The sequence below is a fragment of the Ursus maritimus genome, unplaced genomic scaffold, assembly GCF_017311325.1.
Source record: "Ursus maritimus isolate PB19 unplaced genomic scaffold, ASM1731132v1 scaffold_3, whole genome shotgun sequence".
Lineage (NCBI taxonomy): Eukaryota > Metazoa > Chordata > Mammalia > Carnivora > Ursidae > Ursus > Ursus maritimus.
The window spans coordinates 47,840,046-47,857,270 of record NW_024425563.1 but is presented as its reverse complement, the minus strand read 5'-3'; positions in this window follow the sequence as shown (position 1 = coordinate 47,857,270).

The window sequence follows — 17,225 nt, the reverse complement described above, 5'->3', positions numbered from 1 at the left end:
TGAATCTAGGAGGGTATAAATTCCTGTATGCTTTTAAATCTTTCAAAGTAAAACTTAAAAAGAAGCTCTTTTTTGTATTTTACTGAGACAGGCTGAAGGGTGACCTAGGAGAATAATGTATGAGGACTGATGTACCCTTTTGACCCAGAAGACTACTTTTAAAACCAGGTTACGTACCGCCCAAGGGTTCCATAGCTAGGGAACACACAATGAGAAATCAAGCCCTTCACAAAGGTATCAGTGATGGTTATCATCACCTCAGCAAACTGCCATATCCTCAGTACACAGTGCCCTCAGCTACCATCTCCAGATCAATACGGCTATCAATGACAGATGGTCAAGGCATCCCTAGCCACTCAGGTCATTCTTAGTTCACATGGTCCGACAGGATTTAGGAGTCTTGTGTCATTAGACAGTCTTTAGAAAACAACTTAGCCATTAAAGGCGGAAGCAGAACAACGTTGTATGTCAGACAGCACACTGTTGACAGTTTAAATATACTCAGAAAGCTTAAAATGTGTTGATTTCTGTGTGTTACAATTACATTTTTACTGGAGAAGAATGTATCATTAAAACGTAAATGCATGTTGAAAGCAAAGCTATAAAAAGACTTTCTGTCACAAACCATTTCTAGACACACCAGAGCTAGGAAGAAAAAGTAATATTTTTCAGCATTGATTTGATCAAAATCGTAATTTCTGTGGAAAGGAGAACGGGCTTTTGGTCCAAATATAATTTTTAATGTGGTTTATACTTCACAGAATCTGATTTGAGATCCATTTAGTTTGGAGACGGCACATAAACTGGTCACCTATCTCAAAAGAACCTTTGCAGTAACATTTCATGGGGACACCAACAATTTTCTAGTCAACGCAGTATTATCAACTCTTTACTACATAATCCAATATTTTCACTATTTTTTCTTAAAGATTTTATTTATTTGTTCGACAGAGATAGAGACAGCCAGTGAGAGAGGGAACACAAGCAGGGGGAGTGGGAGAGGAAGAAGCAGGCTCATAGTGGAGGAGCCTGATGTGGGGCTCAATCCCATTAAGCCGGGATTACGCCCTGAGCCGAAGGCAGACACTTAACCACTGTGCCACCCAGGCGCCCCCAATATTTTCACTATTAATCACTCAGCCTATCCCTTGAGTTACCTAAGGGAAGGTATCACCACTTCTGCCCCATAAGGCATAAATACTCAAACGACACCAGGAAATACTGACGAGGCCCTATATTTATTACAAGTGAATATCGCTTCCCTATTTTAGTACTTAAATAAAGCATACTCGCTAGTACTTAGGATATAAGTAAAAACAGTTCTATAAATAGTCACAAAATTAGTTATGGATGCATCAGAAAATCCATTTCACTAATTTCCATCAAGACCTTGGAATACATTTAGGCATTTATGTTTGTGACATACAAATAACAGATTTATTACTATCACGGGGCAAATTACTTTTTGCACAAGTACTACCGACTTCGTTATCTGAGGCTTGGACTTGGCCCAAAGTGTATTGACTCACAATATTTTCCTTCATGGCAGGATTTCCATGAACAGTTGCTTTAAATTGAAAAACAGACCCAGATTGTTGAGAGAGGCAGAAGAAGACAGTTCAGCATTGGTGAGCGATGTGGTCACTGAACACAATGACTCAGTTCTGGTCAAGGAAAAGTCATAAATACTCCATTTAGAAAGAGAACTCAAAGATTTTTGAGGAAGAAAAAAAAATAATTTCTTTAGGGAGAAACTTCCTTCAGGCAAATCTCAAAAATAAATGGTAACATTTATATAGCAGTTGCTAGAATGCTTCCTCACTGACAAGAGAGAATTCAAAAAGAAAAGAATCTTGGCCTCTAGAAAAGCAGTGGGAAACCTCTGGCCCTTCGTTTAATTTCTTCTAGCTAGACCATGAAAAGTTTTCTAAAACCAAGTGTCTTTTGAGCCTCCCTTCTCTACCATTAAGAGCAACAAATACAGCTGTGCAAACAGCAGGAATGTGTGNNCCTGCGGTAAGATGCATGCCCTGGCTCCTCCGGGGGGAATTCTCTTTCAGACATGTGCACGATCCTCTGAGTCAGCAACCTCAGAGAGGGATGAGGAGATGTTGGCAAAGGTGAATTCCAGTCTGAACCAGTAAGAGAAGATACAAGACAGATGGGTGGGGATTCTCGGACAACAAACAGGGAAGATTCTGACAGCTGACAAGAAGGGAGGAAAAGATTGAAAGCCTTGCAACTGGAGCTGCAGGGAACACAAGCGAGAAGGGAGAAATGCTGCTTTTTCTTTCTTATCCATTTTTAGATCTTTCTTCTTAGTCCTCTTGCTACCTTGTTTGCTTGGTGAGAACATGGGCTTTGGAGCCATCGTCAGGGCTTGAATCTCAGCCCATCATATATTAGCTGTGTGGTTCTGGTAATTTCACTAACACCCCTCAACTCTGGCTCCCTCATCTGTAAAACAGACAGAAGGATGCTCACCTCCTGGAGTTCCTGTAAGGAGGGAATAAGATGCTATAAAATATACAGCAGGTATCCGGCTCACTGTGGGTGCTTAAAAACGTGTTAGCACCTTTCTTCTCCTCTTCTTTAATTCTTTGAGTCTACATTTCTTCTTCTTTCAACTTTCGCTCACATCTACTAGAACTTTGGGCCCTTTACTTCATTATTCATTTTCTGTGGGTCGGTAGCCGCGGATGGAAAGATTTCCCAATCCCTGGAGTAAATAGGATGTTCATTTGCAAGGGCTGATAACCTTCATGGTTGTCTGATTCCCAAAAGACTGAGTTTCCTGNNNNCTGCTGATCAGAAAAAAGCAATTTTCAACACAGGAAGTTTCGAGGAATCTGGGAATTAGAAAGAATGCCTGGCTCCTCTTAATCGGAGAATGTTATACTTGGATCCCCTTTCAAATATTGATCCAGCAGTTAGGCAGAGACCCCAAGGCACTGAACAGCCTGAGCCCTGGTTGAGGCCTGTGCTCCCTCTTACTCTACAGTGAGACCTGGGCCCTGGGGGACTGCTTTATTAAAAGCAAATTTCAAGAGCAGTATAGTAAGTCTGAACTGCATCCATAGAGAAGAATAAATTCTGTGTTCAAAGTAAAATGAGTCATAGCTCAAATTCCAGCATTTGTTGGTTCTGAACTAGCAATGCAAGTACTATGAATTGTTTTGGGAGGGCATGGAAGGAACCCCAAATTCATTTCAGGAAGCAACCACGAGTTTTTTAAAAAAGGAATGAAGGAGGGGCGCCTGAGTGGCTCAGTTGGTTAAGCGTCTGCCTTCAGCTCAGGTCATGATCCCCGGGTCCTGGGATGGAGTCCTGTGTAGGGCTCCCCGCTCAGTGGGGAGCTTTCTCCCACTCCCTCTGCTCCTCCCTGCGACACCCCCCACCCCGACTCATGTTCTCTCTCTCTCTCTCTTTCAAATAAATAAATAAAATCTTAAAAAAAAAGGGGGGGGGTGAAGGGGTAGGAGAGAACAAGGAAGTAAGAGGAAGGAGGAGAGAGAAAGAACATCTCAAGGAGAAGTAGTTTCTCTTTCTTCCTAGCCTCTAAGAGAGTATCCCTTTGATGGGCAGCCTGGAGAAAAGCACTTCTGGGCGGGTTGCCTAAAGTGAGCAGCACTATGGACTGCTCCCTTCTTTTTTTTTTTTTTTTTTTTTTTTTAGATTTTATTTATTTATGGAGAGAGAGAGAGTGCACGTGCTTGAGACGGGGGTGGGGGGCAGCAGAGAGAGAGGGAGAAGCAGGCCCCACTGGGCAGGGAGCCCGATGTGGGACTCAATCCCAGGACCCCAGGATCATGACCTGAGCAGAAGGCAGATGCTTAATCAACTGAGCCACCCAGGCGCTCCCTGCTCCCTCCTTCTTGGAGCTCCTCAGCTCCCTGGCTTTCTGGACACCTCTCTATTCTATTCCTCGTGTGCCTCCCTACATACACGCCCTCCCCCTAATTAGTCCCCAGAGTTCACTCCTTGGAGCTCTCACTCCAGAAGCTCTATCTGAACAATTTTATTTATTTATGTGACTTTTCCTACCCCTTAAATAATGACAACTCCCAAACACACCCCTTTCAACCCATTCTCTCTTCTAAAACCCACAAACCAAACTGGCCATAGTCAGCAGCTGGTGATCATGTCTAAAATCAAAGTTGTTACCTCCACACTTCCTAAACCTCTTGCCACTATCCACATGGTATCTACCAGTGCTCAACATAAAAGCAGCTCTGTAGTCCTTCTTGATGTTTCTTCTACTTCAACTCCCAAATCCAATCTATCACCAAGTGCTCTTGATTCTACTTCCTGAATCTCTCTCCAGTCTATGCTGTTCTTCCAATCCTATAGCCACTGTCTTAGATAAAATTCCCATCATCTCCCACCTGGACTCCTAACTTCTCTGTGTCTAGTATCTTTTCTGGACAATCTTGGCATCAAAGTGATCTTTCTAAAACACAAATGTAATACTCCTTTAATAATCCCAATAGCCTCTGATGGCTCTTTTCTGTTTCCTGAAATAAAAGTCCAAATCCAAACAAGTTTCTTCATAACCTTGCTCAGTCTTCTTTAACATACCCATATCTTGCAGGTCCCCCCACTGCATCCCACCACCCTTATTTCAAGCGCTACAATTCAGCCACACCAAACTGCTTGTTATTCCCCAAACACATGATCCTTGATGTTTTGCCTTTGCATGTTCTGTTCCCTCTATACGAAATGCTTTTCCTTTCCAGGTGAGCTCCTTCACTTCTTTAAGTAATGTCATTACTCTGTAAAGTTTTCACTCCCTGCCTAATAAATTACTCACATTTACCTATGGAATACTTGGTCCTTTATTAGGGTACTTTTCTTTCTTTTTTAAATTAAGTTTATTATTTTAATTTCGGTACAGTTAACATACAGTGTGATATTAGTTTCAGGTGTGCAATAAGTGATTCAACAATTCTATACAGTACTCAGTGCTCATCATGATAAGTGTGCTCTTTAATCCCCATCACCTATTTCACCCATCCCCCTATGCGCCTCTCCTCGTGACCATCAGTTTGTTCTCTACAGTTAAGAGTCTGTTTCTTGGTTTGTCTCTCTCTTTTTTTTTTACTTTGCTCATTTGTTTTATTTCTTAAATTCCACATATGAGTGAAGTCATATAGTATTTGACTTTCTCTGACTTATTTCACTTAGCATAATACTCTATAGCTCCATCCACGTTGTGGCAAATGGCAAGATGTCATTCTTTTTTATGGTTGAGTAATATTTCATTGTATGTATATACCGCTTCTTCTTTATCCATTCATCTATCAATGGACATTTGGGCTGCCTCCATAATTTGACTATTGTAAATAATGCTGCTATAAACATAGGGGTGCATGTATCCTTTTGAATTAGTGTTTTTGTATTTTTGGGGTAAACACCCTGAAGTGTGATTCCTGGATTTTAAGGTAGCTATTTTTAACTTTTTGAGGAACCTCCATACTGTTTTCCAGAGTGGCTGCACCAGTTTGCATTCCCACCAACAGTGTACTAGGGTTCCTATCTCTCCACATTCTCTCCAACACTTGTTTCTTGTGTTTTTTATTTTAGCGATTCTGATAGGTATGAAGTGATATCTCATTGTTTTGATTTGCATTTCCCTGATGATGTGTGATGTTAAGCATCTTTTCCTGTGTGTATTGGCTATCTGCATATCTTCTTTAGAGAAATGTCTGTTCACGTCTTCTGCCCATTTTTAAATTGGATTATTTATATTGGGGATGTTGTAGAAGTTCTTTATATATTTTCAATACTAATCCTTTATCAGATAGGTCATTTGCTAATATCTTCTCTATCACGGACTTTTCAAGATGCACTGCAAGTACTGGTTTATATATTTGTCTCCTTGGATAAAGGAGACCAAGATTGTAAGTTTCTAAAAGACAGGCTTCATCTCTTATTTTTTGGTGTTCCCACCTGTTCACTAAACACTCAATAAATGCTAATGGATATCAAGAGAGTCAGCTTTCCACAAAAGAAAGGAACCCTAGGACTCCCCAGAAAGTGCTTTTTCCCAGAGAGAGCTCTTCAGGTCCATGGAGTCTTACTCTATGTATCAGCCCATACCTAGAATAAGATCAGAATATTTTCCTTCAGCTTAAAAGAGGGATTGAGATGGGGTAGGAGAGATAGAGAAGGAGGAAAAGAGTGATAGATGACCACTCCTTTAATGATGCAGTGTACTTTTCCTATATACAAAGAGAGAATTTATTCCTTGTTTACAAAGTTGAGGACTCAACAGAATCTTCCGCCAGTGCTCTGTATTTAGTAGATCCTTAAAAAGCACTTGAATAAATTAATCCACAGGCAAATGCTATCTAGTTGGTCAGAAATTTGCACTAGAGATAAAAAACTCACTCACTTTAGCTTTTCTTTCTCCAGTGTCTTTCTTTCTCTCTTTCTTTATGTACCTCTGTCTCCCTTTCTCTCTTTTTCTTTCTTCAGCTGAGTTCATTTCTGACAAGCAGAAAAAGTTAAAAGTGGCCACCAGGAAATTTTTCGAGCCTCTGTACTCGAATACCCTCTGGAAAAATACATTCGATTTACAACCACAACACATACAACTGGGTATCTTAACTGTAAATCTAATGTAATGATTGTTCCTTTAGATATTTCCTTAATTTTATGAGAGTAATAAATACACCCTTTAATGACTGTAGGTTCAAATCATTTCCAAATGACTGATTTTCACTGCATTGCTACCGTATGTTTCTGTTATGTAAATAACTAAATATTCCTAAATTGCTCCATTAATATATAGAAAAACCATTCACTATTTATTTTTAAATGGCTGAGGGGCAGGTTATAAGAATATTGCCAAAAAATGAGTTTTATAACAACTCTCTAAGCATATTATGTTTGAAAATGCAATATTTATACAGTAGAAACCATAATACTAAAACCCAACAAGCTTCTTTTAAAATATAAACTATTAAAACATTTTAAGAAATATGAAGAGAAATCTTTAAACACCAATTCCATATCAAAGTTCTCAGGATTTTGCATTTATACAGAGCAGAGTTCATGAACTCCTGCTAACCATGTTAACAATCTACCAGGTTTCTAAAGACTCAGCAGGGGTTAGAATTAGAAGACTCTGCCATCAACATCAATAACAGGAGCAGTGACACTCAGAGGAGTTTTCCACTGTGCTCTCCAAGGAGGGTTCAGCACATTCAGGGACCGTAGCCCATAAAGGAAAGAGGACTATAGTTAGTAAATACAAATAAAATCTAGAGGGACACATTATTTCGGATTTTGTTTTTAAACAGTGAGAGTCTTTTTAAAAATTCCGTGTGTGTGTGTGTGTGTGTGTGTGTGTGTGTTTTGTGTGTTAGTATATATTTACTGCCCCAACAGCAGTACTTCTCGTTTTAAAGAGCCTTACCACTTAAAAGGAATTTTGACTTCAGATTTTTGTTTTGATTCACAGGAGAAAAGATGTGAACAAAATCACAAAGGTTTCTCTGCGAGGCAAGAAAATGGCTTGACCCTAATTCAAGATGGAAGCCTATTGGACATATGATGACCCAAGCAATTTGGTGTGTCCTACACCCAAGGCAGGTGGCAGATCAATTCAGAAACACATAAAAACAAAGGGACTGTAGCTGAGTTTTCAAATATACATTAGAAACTAATTTCAATGCATTTTTTGAAATAAATAAAACTTTGTACAATATGAATTCATTACTTATGGATTTTCATTGGCAAGAAAACGTAGTTCCCCTCTACCCCTCACCCCTCTTTAAAACAGTTCTCACCCAATTCCCCTTCTTCAATCCCTTCTCCATAAAAACCTGATTTTTTTTTTTAACTGGGTGATTGGGGCTTGGTAAAAAATAGTTCAGCAAAGGGGCAATATTCAAATCTTAAGGCTGAGTTAACCATTAATTTTTTGGTATTTTCTCTTCTTTTTGTAAGCCCAAGCAGTATAAACTATCCGTATTTCCTGCTGTTGCCGGTGGCAGGAAGACCGTGTATCACATTCTATCAATTTGTTTTGAAGCTGAAGGAAACATGACAATGATCTCTAAAGCGGTGTTTATTCTGTGGTGCAGTCAACACTAAAAGTATCTGTATATGTGATTTGCATGCTGGTCTTCTGGATCTTTAATTTTTAGAAAGCTCAAGCATTGTAAACCCATATCTTTATAATGCCCAAATTTGTTTTCTTTTCAGCCCATCATTATTGTAGCAGTTAGTGCACGCTGAACAAAGACTTTTGTGAGATTTTATGGGGTTTTTGTTGACTGTTCTCCAATTAGGCTAAATAATAAACGCAATTGTAGATCTTTTCAGATAAAGCCAATTCTATAAGGCCAAATCTACGGATTTCATAATAATCTCAGTCTTATCTGCCCCTAGTTCCAGGAAGCATATTCACGGTAGTCATGGCAATTTACACAAGGGAGCTAAATTGTCTCTTTTTTGTCTCTCTAAATTACCATATGCACAAATTCTGCCTTTGGGGAAAGTGCTATGTTATTTGCATCCATGGACAAGCTATTTATATCTGAACACATTTGAACTGACAAAAAGAAATTAAAAAAAAAAAAGAAAAGAAAAAGAAAGGGATACGTTAATGGGAATATATGGGGAAAATTTACCAGAGTCAGCAATTTTTCCCCTTTACTTTCTTTGTATATTCATTTCACCATAGCAAATGGTCACAGATTAAACCAAACTGTTGTATGACTCAGTAACTTGACAATTCCTTGAGAGGAAGCAATATATTTTTCTCTTTTAATTTGCTTTAAAAATTGAAGCTTTCCACTTCTTTTATTTTATTATTTTATTACTTTTTTCAAGTAATCTCTACACCCAATGTGGAGCTCAAACTTACAACCTCAAGATCAAGAGTCACATGCTCCACTGACTGCGCCCGCCAGGCGCCCCTCCCCTTCTTTTCATATTTTAGCTAACAAATTTGCTTTAGTCAATTATGAATATTTGCTCAACATTTCTAAAACAGCACTTTTTATTGTGGTAAAAATATTTAACCATTTTAACCACTGTCCAGTGCACAGTTCAGTGGTATTAAGCGCATTCATATTGCCGTGCTGCCCGCACCACCATTCATCTCTAGAACTCTTTTCATCTCCCAAACTGACACTACCCATTAAATAGCAACACTTTAGTCCTCCCTACCCACCCAAACCCCGGCAACCACCATTCTAGCTGCTGTCTCTATGAATTGACAACTCTGTATCTCATATCAATGGAATCACATAGTATTTGTCCTTTTGTGGTGTGACTGGCTTATTTCAGTGAGCATAATCTTTTCAAAGTTCATCCACGGTGTGTAGCATACATCAGACTGTCCTTCCTCTTTAAGGCTGAATAATATTCCATTGTATGTAAACACCACCCTTTGTTCATCCGTTCATCAGTCAATGGACATTTTACACCTTTTGGCTGTTGTGAAGAACTGCTATGAACACGGGTATACAAACAGCTATTTGAATCTCAGAAGTAGAATCCTGAATCATATGGAAATTCTATGTTTAATTTTTTTGGCAATGCTACATTGTTGTCCACAGTGGCCACACTATTTTACATTTCTACCAGCAAGGCACAAGGATTCCAGTTTTTTCACAACCTCATCAAGATTTTATTTGGGTTTTTTTGTCTTTTGTTTTTATAATAACATCCGAATAAGTGTGAAGTGGGATCGCATTGTGGTTTTGATTTGCATTTCCCTAATGATTAATGATGTTGAGCATCTCTTCATGTACTTATTGGTCATTTGCATAACTTCTTCAGAAAAATATCCACATCCTTGGCCTATTTTTTAATTGTTTTGTTGCTGTTGTCAAGTCGTAGGAATTATTCATATATTCTTTTTTTTTTTAAGATTTTATTAATTTATTTGACAGAGAGAGACACAGCGAGAAAGGGAACACAAGCAGGGGGAGTGGGAGAGGAAGAAGCAGGCTCCCAGTGGAGCAGGGAGCCCAACGTGGGGCTCAATCCCAGGACTCTGGGATCATGCCCTGAGCTGAAGGCAGACGCTTAACGACTGAGCCACCCAGGCGCCCCCGAAGATATATGATTTGAGAATATTTTCTCCCCATTCTATGTGTTGCCTTTTCACTCTGTTGATTATGTCCTTAGTGTAGTTTCAAGCTTTAATAATTTTTAAGCTTTAATAATTTAATGCTATAAATTTTCATCATTTAAAAGTTGAATTATTCACATTTTTGGACTTGCTTAGCTTTATAAATTTTTACTTACAAATTTTTAATTTTAATTTTTTTCTTTCAGTGCCTCTGAAGATGCAAAACAAAGAAAATAAAATATTAAAATTCACAAAATTAAATATAAAATCAAATAAATGTTTACATAATATTTTTATAAATTTTTAGCATGTATACCTCTGAACTTATTAAAACTTAAAACTTCACTAAGACTTTTTGAACATCCTGTTTTAATTATAGAATCCAGGTGTTGAATTTATGGGTATACTATACTATTCTTTTGACTCATATGTTTGAAATTTTTCACAAAAAAATTGGGGTCAAGAGATAGAATTTAATTATGGTAAATTAATAAGTACACATGCAACAACCTAAGCACAGAAGCACTGTAATTATAAACATTGTTGTATCCAAGGGAAAAATTCCTGGTGCAATCTTTGCCTCCTTCTGGGGAACTTTTTTTCTGTATTTACGGCCAAGGAGCGCTTTCCAAAGAGGTGTTCTTCCTTAAAGGATGACTATAACTCTTCTTAAGACTCTTTGGCATTTTAGAAAACAGTGCCAAGATATCTTTTGACTCATTCAGTTGTTTACCAAATATTTACTCAGTACATATTTCCCACATGCCAGGCACAGTGCAGATACAATTATAAACAAAATGCAATCCTTAACCAATAGCAATGTATGGTCTAGTTGAGGAGAGAGAAGAGGGCAGGTAACTAGAGCCTTCTAACAAAGCACAAAGTGCCGCGACAGTGTGTTCAGCATTACAGCACTACAGTATTAGAGCAGACTGTGGAACCACAGAAGAATAGCACCCCATCCTCCTTACACATACAATAAAGGCTTTCCTGTGTAGGACACAACCCTGGCAATGGGGTGGGGTAAAGGTATAGAAATCAAGAGAGGATTGAGGAATGTTTCAGTCGAAGAGAGCCCCATATGTAAAGTCTTAGAGGTGCCAGGTAACATGGTACATTTGAGAAAAAGCAAGGAACTACTGTGAAGGGCAGGTAGATGTCTGGGATAGGATGTTAATGCCCTGGTAAGAAAAGGAATATAAGACATTCATAAAAATAATCCATTTTCAGCTGAAAGTGAAAGAAAGCTAACCTATTTGCCTGAATATATATTTCAATTCGAAGTAGATGTATTTTGGTTTTATTTTGTTTCACTTTACAAATTCTTTGAAACTAAATTTTAAAGTGTCAATTATCCAAATACAGTAATTGCTTTAATTTAAAATTGTATTCTATGAATTGAAATGGGCTGATGTGTGGAAAACAGGAAACACATGCGTGGATCGCATGAATACACTGAATCAGATGCACAAAGTAACCTTGCGTCAGCAGTCCTCAAACTTCAGTGAGCACAAGCGGGCTACGTAATGGGACTTCTCTACTCTCTCCCCCCGAGACTCTCACTCGGGAGATCCTGGATGGAATCCAGGAATCTGAATTTTTAACAAGACCAAAGGGATTCTTGTTTTAACTGTTTGCAATGAAATTTTTAAACCATACAAAATTATAGAAAATAGTGTAAGGTCATCCACATTCACATCACCCAGCTTCAATAGACAACACCAAACCAGTCTTATTTCATCTATATGCCACTACTTCCCTTTCAACACTAATTTATTTTGAAGATAATCCCAGATCTTAGTATTTTATCCATTAATACTTCAATTTGGGTCTCTAAAAGAAAATGACTTTATTTTTCTTAACATGACTACAATACAATAATCATACCTAAAGACCCCAAGTGATCCCAATATAACTGGTTCACACCTTCAGAAAAACTGAACTGGTAGACTGTAGAAGAGGATAATAAGTCAGTGTCCAAGTGGACTGCTGAGGAAGATATAACTTGATTTATTTCATCATGGACTCAAACTTTTTTGGTTCAAGAATAAGCAACTTACTGGCCTCTGGCTGGCTCAGTTGGTAGAGCATGCAGTTCTTGATATCGGGGCTATGAACTTGAGCCTCACTTTGAGTGTACAGATTACTTAAATAAATAAACTTAAAAAAAATAAGCAACTTAGGATTCATGCTGGAAAATTCATTGATTCTTCCTTCTTTTTTAATATGTTCAGTTCTTACCCAGTTAACCTGAAGAAACCACTGTGTCTCTAGAAGAAAGCTTGTTTTGCGGTATTAGTGAATCACTGAATAAGTAGCTTCAGTATGAGTATCTAAGTTGTAAGTTAGTCTTAGTGGATTTGAGATAGTTTTTCTGACCCTTTTGAAAAATAATTACATAAGTGCTTCTTATTGCTGGGTGAGAAATACTACTTTATATACAGTTTTGGTTTTCTATTTGCAGATATGGATGATGCATTACACCTAAAAAAAGTATTTTTAAGTTTATAAAATATAATTTTTAGGTTCACTTAGAATATATTTTATTTAATAAGTTAAAACTCTTCTGGCACACTATTAAACACAGAAACTCCTTTTAAAAAAGAAAAGAACTTGCTTATATTAACTGTTTAATGTTCCTGGTCACTGCTTTCATGTCTACACAGTACACAGAGCACAGTCTACCCTGTTTAAATAGCCACATTCCTTTCAGGAGACGGGACTGATTCCTGATTACCAACACCCATTAGTAGTTAGGCTTCTGGGTTTGCAATCATATTGAATGTTGGAGAACGAAATAAAATGAAAACCTTGTATTTGTACAGTTTTGAAGTTTACACTTAGAACCAACTACCTCCCAGCCACAGTGTGGAAATCTGTCTTTGCCTTAGGTTGGTTGGTGCAGTATTGTTGCATCTGGAGGACCTAAGTTTTTGTTCAGTAGTTTGAACTATATATAATAAACTGTTCAATCTGTAAAGTTTTTACAGAATAAATATTCAGCTGTGAAAACCAGTTAAATAAAACTAATATTTCTTAACACACACGAAAAAAGAATAAGCAAGATATTCGGTGATGTTTCTGAAATTGTCACCTTCAAATCTTCAAAAAAATATTTTTCAAAAGCATAAGGTTATTAAACTGAATTGAACTTAACATGAAACTTTTCTAAGATTATTGGTCAAATTTTTAAAAGGAAAAAAATTGCTTTGGTTAAATATTTTTTACCTTATCAATCTTCACAGATGAGAAAACAAGTTACTCAACTTGCCTTTCTTTCCAGAGTTACTTGTATTTCACACTTATTTAGTGTTTAAAAATATTTTTCTCAATGAGCCTCAGAAAAGTTTCCCAAAGTAACAAAGAACACAATACGGGTCCTGATAAGTTCCTTATAATTCAATTAACCCCAAATGTTAAAGAACCTTGCTATTTCTAATACAGTATTATATCCATAAAATGTACCTCTTGAAAAAGTTACTCTAGAAAATCAAGTTTAGAGAAATCTCATTTTATAGCTTAATACTTCAGCTTCTTTTTTGTATCTTCCTTATTATCATTCTCACCCGAGACAAATATTTATAAAACTGAAACTGGTATTTCTTTGACAGTTCTGTCTCCTTTCATCTGGCCTCTTAAAAAAAAGAGAATAAACAGAAGGAAGGAAGGAAGGAAGGAAGGAAGGAAGGAAGGAAGGAAAAAAAGAAGAAAGGAAAAGAAAAAGAAGAGAAGAGAAGAGAACAAATGACCTTTGGGTTTACATCTGAACATCAGTAGTAATACTAAGTTTTCTTCCTTAACCATGCAAATACTTCAGTATTCTCTGCAGTAATATTAAATTAAAAGTATCTTCCATTTCACTGTCAATCCATAAAACAATGTTTGTATAACACTGATATAAATTTTATATTTGCATATTTCAAGTATATTTCATTTATTAAGTACAGTGATAATCTCTTATATCAGCTTGCAACTATTCCTTATGCATTAACAGAGGGAAAACCATGGATCCATATCAAAACTATGACACAAAATCCCATATATATAATTACTAACCTTCGAAAGCTTAAGATTAAACTGCTTCTTGGTCTTGTCATTCAAATAAGCCTTTAATAAACTGCTAAATATTATATGTTTAAGGTAAGTCATTTGTATTTTAAATACTTTATCCTTTACTGAGGTTTTTATTTGACATGTGTCCAAGATACAAAGATAAATCTTCTCTCTTGCTCTTTGATAGGTGTCAGAGTTCACTTAAAGGTTTAAGAATAGAGCTGTTGAACCAATTTTTTCTCTATTGCAAGTTATACATGAGAATTGGTAGCAGCCTGTTGAAAGAACTTTATCTGTGCATAAAAGTCCTTATCTCACCTCTATCTATCATGCTATCAATTTCTTTATTACAGGAGTTTACCTTTGGGCAGCTCATACACCAGCTGCCAATCTGTCCTCACCTTGAGACTCTGCAGCAACCACACTCAGGTGTATTGAAGCTTCACAAGAATTGAGTGTTTTCCTTCCTTCTGCAACTAGGACAGGTGCAGTCAGAACGCAAGCCTCTGGCGCTCCAGATGTGCTTCAGCGCAGTGCAGAGCCAGAGCTTTTTTAATTTCTGCCTCCCAGGTCACAGCTTCTTAGCTGGAGATTTTGGAGATTTTCTAGATTTTCTTGTCCTCATCGTATCTTTGCCCCCCACATTCCCTAAGGCATTTAAAATGGCAGCTTTGAAAAGACAACTCAAAAGTCCACCAAATACATTATGGTACTCCATAAGACGAATTACTATGTATTGTTTAAAAAAAGAAAAAAGAAAAGGAGGAAGAAAGGGAGGAAAGAACGAAGGAAGGAAAGAAATGAGGATGTTCCTTAAGTACTAATGTGGAGAGATTTCCAAGATATATTAAATAAAGAAGGAAGATAAGAATAGTATTACCTTTTGCATGAAAAAAGTTGAAAAATACTCAAAATTGCTTCTGCATTCATAAAGGAACTCTGAAAAGATACACTAAAAACTTAACACTGGTTATTGGAGTCGAAGTGTGTGAGAAGTATGCATGATGAAGGATAGGAGAGTGGGAAGGACAATTTTCATGATATACCTTCTTATCTTTTTTCATTTATTTTTGAACTATATGATTATATTGCTTATTTACATTTTTAAAAAGAAATGGAAGCTTTATTCAGTCCAAGGAAGCTGAAAGAGAGAGAGAGAGAAAAAAAGAAAGAAAGAAAGAAAGAAAGAAAGAAAGAAAGAAAGAGAAAAAAGAAAGAAAGAGGAAATACTAAGAAAGTCTCATTGTTAGGCTATTGGCACTCTAGTTTGGTGGAGAGAATAAGTTATCAGGAAATAGAGAAATAAAATTTAGAAAACTATCAGTGAAAGACGCTACAATTGATTCTGGTTGAAGAACAGGCTAAAAGACCTCCAAAACAGTTTTACAATAATACTTACAAAAAATTATTTACAAATCCTATGCCTTTACCAATTTGCATCTCTGTTTTAAAAGTGAGCAAAACGTATTTTGAAGAGGCTTTACATTATAGCAGGATTGAATGCACTTGCCTCAATTTACAAAAGACACCCCATGTGCTGTCTCCACACCTCTGATTCCAAAGGCAGAAGGTAAAGCGTGAGGGCCTGAGCCCTGCAGCAACTGACCAGCCCCAATGCCTGCTCTACTATTCAGTGGCTGTACGGTCTGTGCACATTATTTAAGTCCTTATTTCATCATCTGGACAGTGTTCATAAGGTCACCGTGAGGATTAATTAATCCCCAAGAAGCATGCCCAGGCTCACACTAAGAACTGCGTAATGTTTGCTATTTTACCTGCTCTTCAACTGTCCTGCTGTTTATCTTTCTTTAAAAGTGCTGCCTCCCTGGGCTAATACTTACCCTTCCCATTAAGCCTTGTTGTTGGTTTTTTTGGTTTTTTGTTGGTTTTTTGTTTGTTTGTTTGTTTGTTTGTTTGGGTGTTTTTTTGTTTTGTTTTGTTTTGTTTTTTTGGTCTCTCCTTTTCTTCTTGCCTTCTTTTTAAAAGAAGTATGCATTTAGTCACTAAAATTCTCCCACGGAGCTTCCGAGAAAAGATCATCCCAAAGAAAGATATTCATAAAGGAAACAAAGTATGGAGTTTGCCAGAGAAATTCAGATTTAAAATAGTGGCATAAAGTTAATTCCTTACATTTCTATATCACTCTGTAAAGCTATATGTTCATCTCATTTGATGCCTGCAACAACCATCTAGACCATCAGGGCAGATAAAAATAAAGGGCAAAGGAGGTTAAAAGGGTTGCCTGAGGCTAAACTGCATACTGCAAGTCAGTGACAATGTCTGACTAGCTTAGTGCAACAATTTATTGAACACCTGCTAAGGCCTGGGCACTGTGCTGACCTGCACATTCCAAAATGCTCTCCCCACAAAGACTTTCCATGGTATGAAGCATCTCTCAGGGTTTCACTCAACTTGATGATCATGCTACTTAAAAGTTACTGTGACAAAAAAAAAAAAAAGTACTGTGACATCATATAGCAGAAAGGACCAGGGATTCCCTGGCAAAAGATCTTGGGTTTTGTGATCCTGGACAAACAACTTAATCTCTCTAAGCCAGTTTTCTCATCCCTCAGTGTGTGAATGATACTTAGCACCAGGTGGTTGTAAAGGTTAAATGAGAGACTGAATTAAAAAAGAAGTTCGTAAACTGTATAGTTCCATAGCAGATATTCGTGCTGTTAACCTTATTTAGCAGTGGAATGCAAGATCAAACCTAGGTGGGGGAAAAAAAAGAAGGCCTGATAGAAAAACATCCCTAGGTCCCCAGCCCTTAAAAGACCTCCCAGGGAGAGTAGCAAGATTACAAAAACTCATCCTGTCTCCCCTGCAGAGGGTACCCACTGAGCCAACAGGGGTGGGCTGCCTGGGTCAGTCCCATTTTAGCAAATGTGTTCTTTTCCATTTGCTCCAATTGGTGGTAGGAGGTGAAGGGGGGTAAACCAGACAGCTGGTGTAACATGAAACAGAAAGATCTATGTTTTACCTTTGAAAAAAAAAAAAAAAACTGTGGGAAATAGTGGGAAAACGAAAGAAGCAGGCAAGTGCTTGGGGCATTTCAGCTGGTAAGTGAGAGAGAAAGAGA